Source organism: Myodes glareolus, chromosome 4, assembly GCF_982192425.1.
Source record: "Myodes glareolus chromosome 4, mMyoGla1.1, whole genome shotgun sequence".
NCBI lineage: Eukaryota > Metazoa > Chordata > Mammalia > Rodentia > Cricetidae > Myodes > Myodes glareolus.
In genome coordinates this window covers 114,055,243-114,064,325 of record NC_142029.1, presented here as the reverse complement: position 1 = coordinate 114,064,325, position 9,083 = coordinate 114,055,243, and the positions used below count along the sequence as shown (strand labels likewise).

Here is a 9,083-nt window from a genome sequence, read left to right as displayed (position 1 = left end):
ACCATTGGATTTTTACCAACCTTTGCAGATCTTTTAGCAAGACCTGAGATTTGAGAAAAATATGTGCAGGAAAACATGTATTCAGCAAGCCATACTAAATATTAAAAAAGCAGACTTTTTCCAGAACTTTTTCAGGACAAAATTAAAGACAATTGCCTAGGACATAATATAGAACATATCTGGAAATGCATGAAAGCAAGGCAGAAGCCATATCCAGACTGAGGGTACACAGAAGAGAACACTCAGCATAACCTTTCACCATTCTGGGTTCTATAGCTATGTTCTGATATCCATCAAGAATAAACATGTCTTGCAAATTGAATGCAAATGTTTAACACAGAAGACATGAAATCACATCCAAGAATGATCCCAGAACCAAAATGCACTTGAGGTAGAAGGGCCAGTGCCTTATTCCTGGAGACTCTCTCAAAGTTCCCCAAGGCATTGTTCGCCATGGGCCAGTACTTTGAGCAGAGTCTGACACTTACCCTAAGACAAACTGGGCAATAGAAACATTATAGTTTCTAAACATAAGCTACCTCTTTATTATGCTTCTGTTTTATGATTACTCTTAAACTAACCTAGAACAATAGTTATAATACACTATTTTAAACTAATTAAAGAAAACATTTTAATGACATTGAAAAGCTTTACACCTTTATTTCATGAATGCCAGTTTATATTTTATATTAAAATTTGAAGCATTTTATATTTTGTCTATCTTAAAATTTATAGCTACTTTATTTTTAGTACATTTATTTGTTTATTTATTTACATATTTTACATTCCAACCATGATTTCCCTTCCATCCTCTCCTCCCAAACCCTCTAATCCATCATTTGTAAGTTCTCATAACCCAATGCACTTTCCCCACCACTTCTGTCCAGGAAAGGGCAGGTCTCCTATGAGTATCAGCAAAACATACCATATCAAGTTACAGCAAGACTAAGCATTCCACCCCACTTCACTCATTCATGCTAGACAAGGTGATCCAGCATAAGGCATAAAGAAATTTTTCTTTAAAAAGTTATAGCAAAGATTAAAAAAAATTCGGGACACAACGATCTATTAGTGCATTCTGAATTCAGCCGCAGCTTTTCTTAGTAATAGCTTGCTCTCAGCACTGTATGCCTTTCAGCCCCCTATACGCTGCTTAAACTTTTGTTTGAGGAGTGATGCTCACATCCCAGTCCTGGAGCTGAGCATAGAAATAGGTAGAAGGATGACAGCTCTACCTTTTGGTGTTTTGCTACTAGCACTCTTGCTCAGTGCATCAGCATCCTTGCTATTGAACTGGAAAGCATATGCCAGGTGTGAGTGCTTGAGACTCAACAAGAGAAAAGGCCAGCATGCATTTTCTTGATCATTTTCAGAATCATAACTTGATTCTGTGTTACCCCCCTTGGTACAGTTCGTGTGCCACTGTACCGTATGCGAGTCCGGCAAGGGCCTGGAGATTGAAAGAACACACAAGAGACCTGGGTCATTTGAAAGAGGATCAGCCAAATGCCATTTATTCAACTTTGGGGAAATCCTTATATACCTCTGTTGCTGCATAAGGATTTCCACCCAGGCAGGTGGGAAATTGCCATACCAAAGATGAAACAATGCCCTACAGCTAAATCACCAGGCGGGGCAGAGGAACCACGGGAACAAACAGAAACTGTCCTCAAGATGCACCCCAGGAGAAGGGGCAGCCCCAGGCCCTACACACAGTGACTCTGGAGAGTCGAGTTCAACTCTGCAGTAGCAGTCCAGGAGTCCAGTCGCAGGCATAGATAGTTTGGTAAATAGGTGCTGCATTATGTATAATAATGGCTATTTGAGGTGTAATAGCAAACAGCTCATTTGGCACAAAAATAGTTTATAGTTATAGTAGTTGTGTGATGTGGGAACGTTTTCTGTATGCTGTTAATGTGTATTGCTTTTATTGGTTGTTGAATAAAGCTGTTTTGGCCAGTTGTTTAGTAGAGTAAAGCTAGACAGGAAATTCAAACAGAGAGAGGGAGAGAGTAGGTGGGGTCAAAGAGGTGCCATGTAGTTGCCAAAGGAGAAAGCGGTACAAACATTAGCCTCAGTAAAATATAAACTATTAGAAATGGTTTAATTTATAGTTAGAGCTAGCCAGTAAGAGGCGCAGGTCATTGACCTAACAATTGTAGCTAATTTTAAGCCTCAGAGTGGTTATTTCATAAGCAGTTGCCGGTACTCATGAGCAGGGATCCAGTAGATAGAGAAAAAAAAGGTACAGTGAGATTGGGTGAGACAGAGAAAAGCCCTCTGGCTATAGCTGTGGCTTCAACCCACAGATAAGCACCATGACAACTTGGCTGGGGAATGGAACTTGGAACTCTGTGGAGACAATGACCTGTGGAAATGCAGCTGACTTGCTACCATGATGATTTTTCTGAAGACCTGAGTTTGATCTCAGGGACTGATAGTACAAGGTTTCCCCTGATCTCTAATTGCATGCGATGGTATGTATAGACCCAAATCATAAACACTACACTCCACACTCAAAATAATTAATAAATAAACAATTTGTTTTTTATAAATTGCATATATTTTATTGAGTTTTGACAAAAATAAATTGAGAAGCACCTGAAGGGCTCTAATAAACATATCTTCACTTTATATTCTTCTATCCACATGCAGGAAGGAGACAGATGTCGTAAAGATTAAGTACAAAATATTCCAGATGGCCAGCATAATTTTCACAATTCACAATTTCCAATTTATATAAACAGCATAACATTGAGACAGAACTGAAGGAGCACACATTAATTTAATTGATTGATAGCCACATGCAGCATATGTTCTACTCATTTGCAGTTTGAAGCAGAGAAGGAATCAGCAGTGAACATGAAAATGCCATCACCTTCAGTCTTCCCTACTCTGAAAACATGAGACGCTCCTGTTTCCTATGAGTGTGTTTTGCTGCAGGGTTTCTACACCAGCCTTTACTCCTGAGACTTCCCACCCACATGACCCAGCAGCAGGAAAGTCCTTCTAGAGCATCACTGACTTAGTAGAAGCCTTTATTTATTTGGTCTCTTTATTGTTTAGTATTCAAAATAGTGAGTTTTTTATGGCATGCTCACATACATATATTTGTATATACAATTGTAGCATTGTCTTAGCCTCTCACTACTCTGTCTCATTCAGCTTACTTTCCTCCTTACCATCACTTTCTCCTTCCCCCATCCATATAGACACCTCTTTTCTACATGTGTGTGTGCGCATGCACGTGTGTATAATGTGTTTATATTACATGTATCTATGTGCATTTGCCCTGTGACAGCTTTCACTGTTATCTTGCAACTTGACACAAGCTGGAATCACACAGAAAAACAAGTGTCAAGAGAGTAATTGTCTGTATCAGGTTGTCTGTGTATGTCTATGTAAGACTGTCTTATTGATGTATGAAGTCACAGCCCACTGCAAGTGGCACTATCTTGGAGGCAGGTGGTCCTGGGCTGGATGAGGAACTGAGTAAAGAGTGATCTGCTGGAGGGTGAAAGTTATCACGCAATGTTTTGGCATGGCTCCTGACTTCTTATTTCTATCTTCAGGTTTAACCCTGACCCTCCCCACTTACTGATGGCTGGTGACCCAGCAGTGTAAGAAAATAAAACCTTTTTCTTCTCCCAAGTTGCTCCAGGTAACAGTGTTTCATAATAACAGAAAAGTAGCTAGGACAACATATATGTGGTCTCCATGTGTGAGAAAAACATGAGATTTTTCTCCATATTCTTTCCCACATTCATGACAGCATACTATTGTCATTTTCTCTCAAAAAATTGGATTACTTATGTTTTATATTTTCATGGAAAATGTTTTTTCCTTGCATATTCTTGCTATGGTTTCTTCTCCTCTAACTCCTCCCATGTGCTATCCACCTAGCCACTTACTTAAATCCATAACCTGTTTTGCTCTCATAAAATAAAGAGGCATTAAAAAAGATAAAAGAATAGAAATGAAAACCAAACAAATCTGAATAAGTCAGAAGAAATAAACAAACAAGAAAGAAAAGAACCAAAGAAAAAGCACAAGGAACACATGTACAGACACACACACACACACACACACACACACACACACAGAAATCCAGTAAACACAGCAAATTTGTAAAACCATAATATTTAAGCAAAAGACCAAAAGACCTCTAAGGGGAATAATGCTCGAACACCCGAGACAAAGAGAGAGAGAGAGAGAGAGAGAGAGAGAGAGAGAGAGAGAGAGAGAGAGATGAGGGGAGTAAATAAACCCTCCAAAATACTGTTTGTTTTGTGTTGAACATCTACTTCTGGTCATGGGACCTGGATTAATGATTAATGTGTGGTTTGTGTACCCAGTGAGACTCCATCAGAGAAACACAAGTTTTCTTTGTCAATCCTGGACATAGCTTCTCAATTAGGAATAGGGGCTCGTGTTGACTTTAGGTCTCAGAGCTTGGACTCAATGACTTAGATGTGTACAAGCATTGTGCATGTTGCCACAGTCTGTGAGTTCCTAAGTGTGCCTGTCCTGTCATGTCTGGAAAAATGTTCCCTTGAAGTTCTCTCTCTCCTCTGGCTCTTACATTCTCTCTGCGTCCTCTTTCACAGAGTTCCCAGACATCCCATTTAGTGCTGAGTGCTCCAAGATCTCTCACTCCTGTGGTTTGTCCAGTTGTGGATCTCTGCATTTGTTCCTGAAAAGAACCTAGGGAAAAGTGCCTTTTGACACATAAAAATAGCTTAGTCAGGATCCCCACAACAACCAAGTCTGCACCTGATAACCAGAACTCAGTGACATCACTCCTCAGAATAGCCAGAGACAGTCTTAGAACTCCATGATGCCCGATGGACAATATATAAACAGAGACCAAGAGAAATGTTCTGCTCTGCACATCTGGAGAGATGCCACCTTGATCTCCTGGGACTAGTGAGTTTCCTCTGTGATCCTGTCCCTGTTCCTGAAATGGAAGATTTCAGCTAAGATATGCTAAACAGGTGGGCAGCCTTGGGGCAATAAGTTTAAGACCTTCAGAATGTAGAGTGTGAACCATCTGTGATGACTCCCAGCATAATAAAATATAACTTTTGTTATACTAACTGTGTTCATCTACCTTTTTGATCAGGACAGTGGGCTTAATCAGGGTCTTAGGTAATCTTTAGAAGAGGTGAAACTAAGGTGGCTTCTTGCTATTCCAAAGGCATCCCCAGATTTACCTCAAGAAGAAGGGTAATGTAGGACTTCCATCTATGAAGGCATAGATTTATGGCCTTAAGACTTTCTAGTGGAAAGGTGGTTTCAGGAATGAAGGAGAATCCAGAATCCTAAGGAGAAACCTGTGTCAGGAATTAACTCCCATGAAGGAACAGAATTCTTCCTTAAGACTGAGAATCAAGAGCAGTTGGCTCAGTGTTGTATGAGGGACTGGTTAACCAAGAGAATAGCAAGAAAGAACAAACAGTTGACATTCCATTGTTCACCTCAGTAGTCTTGAGTCCTTACTAAAAAGGGCAGATCCCTCATAGGTACCTGTGTTACAATACAAAATAATTAAATACTCATATAGCATAGCTAGCAACTTAGCAGAAAGATGGAGAAGCAACCTGTCAGAGATGACTCGGAGGTAGCTGATATGGGCCTAGTCAGAAGCTTCAATGGCATCAAGATCTCTCTACCAACACCTGTCAGTACAGTTAAGACTGCTCTTACTTGTTTAACCAATCACACTCATGTGACCACTGAAGACCACGTAGAAGGGCTGAGCTGTAGCAAATTAGACAAGATTTTGTAAAAAGAGTAGATAAGGATGCATCCTGTGTAGCCACTTATAGGGAAAGGGAGCTGATACAGTAATGCTAACCTCAGGAGAAATAAAGGAAATCAAAGGGTTTCTGCAAAATCCTCACATATATGAAGGTCTGGAATGAAGTTAGATATAACCAGAGGTGAAACCCTCTCTTTATTAGACTGGATAATGGCTGCATGGAAGCAGGATTTTCCCATATTTACTCTGAATCAATTTGAGGAAAAAGGACTGATGGGGAACTTCAGCCAATCACATTCTGCTTAGGGTGTGTCCCCCTGGAGCCACACAAAACAAATAAAAGATCCAGGTGCGCTTGCCTCCTCCCCTTTTGCCCTCTGCATTCCTGGATCGCTGGAACACTGGTTTTAGTAAGTTTCCTTTCTTCTGTTTATTAAAGCTGTATATTTTGTATTAAGCTAGTCTGACGGATCTTTTATTACCAATCACACTGTGCCATTTCATCTGGCACCTGAAAGGTGGAATTGAACCACTCTGTCACTAAACAGCTACAGGTTTGAAGCCTGAACCCCAGACCACTGAGGATCATTGGGAGGCAGAGGTAGACTGACCTCTGAGACTTTAGGGGCGGAGGTAGATTGACCTCTGTGACTTCAAGGTGTGGTAGCACACACCTTCAATCCCAATGCCTGGGAGGCCGAGACAGACAGATTTCTGTGAGTTTAAGGGGTTGGAGCACACACCTTTAATCCCAGCACTGGGGAGGCAGAGACAGAAGGATCTCTGTGAGTTCAAGGACAGCCTGGTCTACATAGTTATTCCAAGACAAAGATATACAGAGAATCTGTCTCAAAAAGTAACAGTAAAAATAAAAGAAATAGAAGTTAAGATGAAGCCACATAAAGATGGAAAATACACAGAGAATCTTGATGCTGTATGCTATTCTCTCTTTGAATTGTTTGAATGCTGAGAAAGGAGCAACAGCTGCTAAAAGACATTTGTTTATAAATGCTGCTGAACTAACCCAAGATAGGTATTTTGAAAATACCTTGGCTTCAAAACCGAAGTCAAAAGGTATGTTACTTTGGAGAAGAGATTTTGCTTTTGTTTCCACAGAAAATGAGAAGCTCTGGATTCATTCTAAGTTAAGAAAAATTCAGTTTGACTAAGGGAGACTGCCTGAGAAATCTCCAGTAGGAACAGATGGCCCAAATATCTGAATTCTACATCCAGAACAATTTCAAGACTGCTACCTGAGATGATCAAGACTCACAGGATACTCCAGTCAGAACTTGATTATAACTCTAAATTTTCTTTAGGTCCCCATAAGATCATCAGTGCTCTCAACCACCAGGAAGTAGCCTGAAATACTATGCCCACATTCCCAACAAATGGACTATGGGTATTTCCCTTTTTTTAAAGAGAAAAAAGAGGGAAATGCTGCAGGAGAATTGTCTGTATTCTGTCAATCATGTATTTTAATAAAACGCTGATTGGCCAGCAGGAAGTATAGGCGGGTTAACCAGACAGGAAGCAGAGGCGGGGCAATGAGAATAGGAGAAGGCTAGGGAGGAGGAAGCTCCCTCCTCCATTCCTGCCCAGATCACTGAAGAAGCAACATGTGAGCTAACAGCTGAAAAAGGTACCAAGCCATATGGCTAACATAGATCAGAATAATGGGTTAAGATAAGTCATAAGAACTAATAAGTAGCCTGATCTAATGGGGCAATCAGTTTATAACCTAATGTAGACTCTGTATGTTTTTTTGGGGACTTGCCGGCTGTGAGGTACTGGGCGGGACAGAAACCCTAACAAGCTGGCCCGTCATGTTACAAAGGACAATGGAAAATTATAAAAGAAGCAATTAAACTGGCTAGAGAGTTGAGTATACTTCGTTTAATTTGCCATAACATCCCCCAAACACAGGTATCTCTGCTGCTCCCCCGCATGAGAAAAATTCTAATTTAGAGCTTCCGTCCACATTTGAGGATGCCATTGACATCAACTCTGGCCAATTGCTAAACATTTGAAGAAGTTATTAATGTCTTCAAACAGTCTAGAGACCTTAAGACAGATAAGATAGTATTTCTCCAGTCTAGTGAACAGAATTGAACCAAATCAGCACCATGAAAAAACTCACCTAAAAGTTGGTCATTTTGGCAAAGCCTGGGCAAGACAACTGCCCAGAATCTACCCTCCCTATTTTCAGAAATTCAGGGTCATAATACCATTTGAAAGAAGAGATAAAGTACTAAGAAGGCAGCCACAAGAAAAATGGTTGAGAAACAGATTCTAAGGGAGACAAAATAATTGAACTTCACAACCCCAGAACCAAGAAAAAAATATCAATTTTTTTATACAGATCCCAGTAAGTACCAGGGTAATGGTCCAACAAATAGATGCAGTGGTAAGGAAACAATCTGCAACCTCAGTCTACTCCTAACAAAATGCCCCAAATTATATAATTATTGAAGCAACAGCAGGAAAACCATTTAAATAGGAATAGAAAATATAGAATGACCAGTCTGTAAATTATCTCTAAATATCCAAAACAATATTTACACCAGCACCCAGTTGTGTGCTGGGGAAGGATGTCAAACCCAACTTACTTCTCCAATGACTTTACATTAAAAACCTAAACCCTTGGCTGTAACATTACCCAAGTACAAATTCTTCTTATAAAGTTCCTTAAAAATCAAAATATCATTTACCAAGTGGTAGTACCCTATCAAGGGAGATGATGAAGCCATACTAACAATGTAAATAAATCACTGAAGAAAAATATTATTGAACCCACACATTTTTTTCCTCTTCAATAGTTCTGTTTCCAGGAAAGAAGTCACATAGTCAATGGTGAGTAACAGTAGACTATAACAACATTAATCAGATTTCTCCACAAATACCAGGAAATTTATCCAATGCAGAAGACATATATTTTAAAAGATTAGGAATTACAACCCAAAGTTCCTTGGCACCATAGCCTTATCAGATATGTGCTTTAGCATACCACTCTATGTGTACTCTAGAGAGTTTACTACCTTTACATAGAATTAGTAACAATACAGACTCAAGAGGGTGCCTCAAGGCTGTGAGAATAGTCCAATCATTGCTCATGAGAAACTAAAATGGTGACTGGAAAGCTACCTAAATCAGATTTCCTACTTTTGAGATAAATAGATAATATTTTAATTGCAGGACACTGTTCATAATTATATGGACACAGTAATTGATACCCTGATGCATGATGGCTGAACCACTAATAAAGACTAGGTGAAAGGGTCAGACACTTCAACAAAATTTCTAGGCATGTTATGAACACCTG

At 39.7% G+C, this 9,083-nt stretch overlaps 1 non-coding gene across 1 annotated transcript; it reads right to left on the bottom strand.

The window, feature by feature from the left end:
* Positions 1–6,269: 6,269 nt before the first annotated feature.
* Trnastop-uca (transfer RNA opal suppressor (anticodon UCA)) lies at positions 6,270–6,358 on the bottom strand. Its single transcript has one exon. It is a non-coding gene; the product is annotated as a tRNA-Sec (tRNA).
* Positions 6,359–9,083: the final 2,725 nt, after the last annotated feature.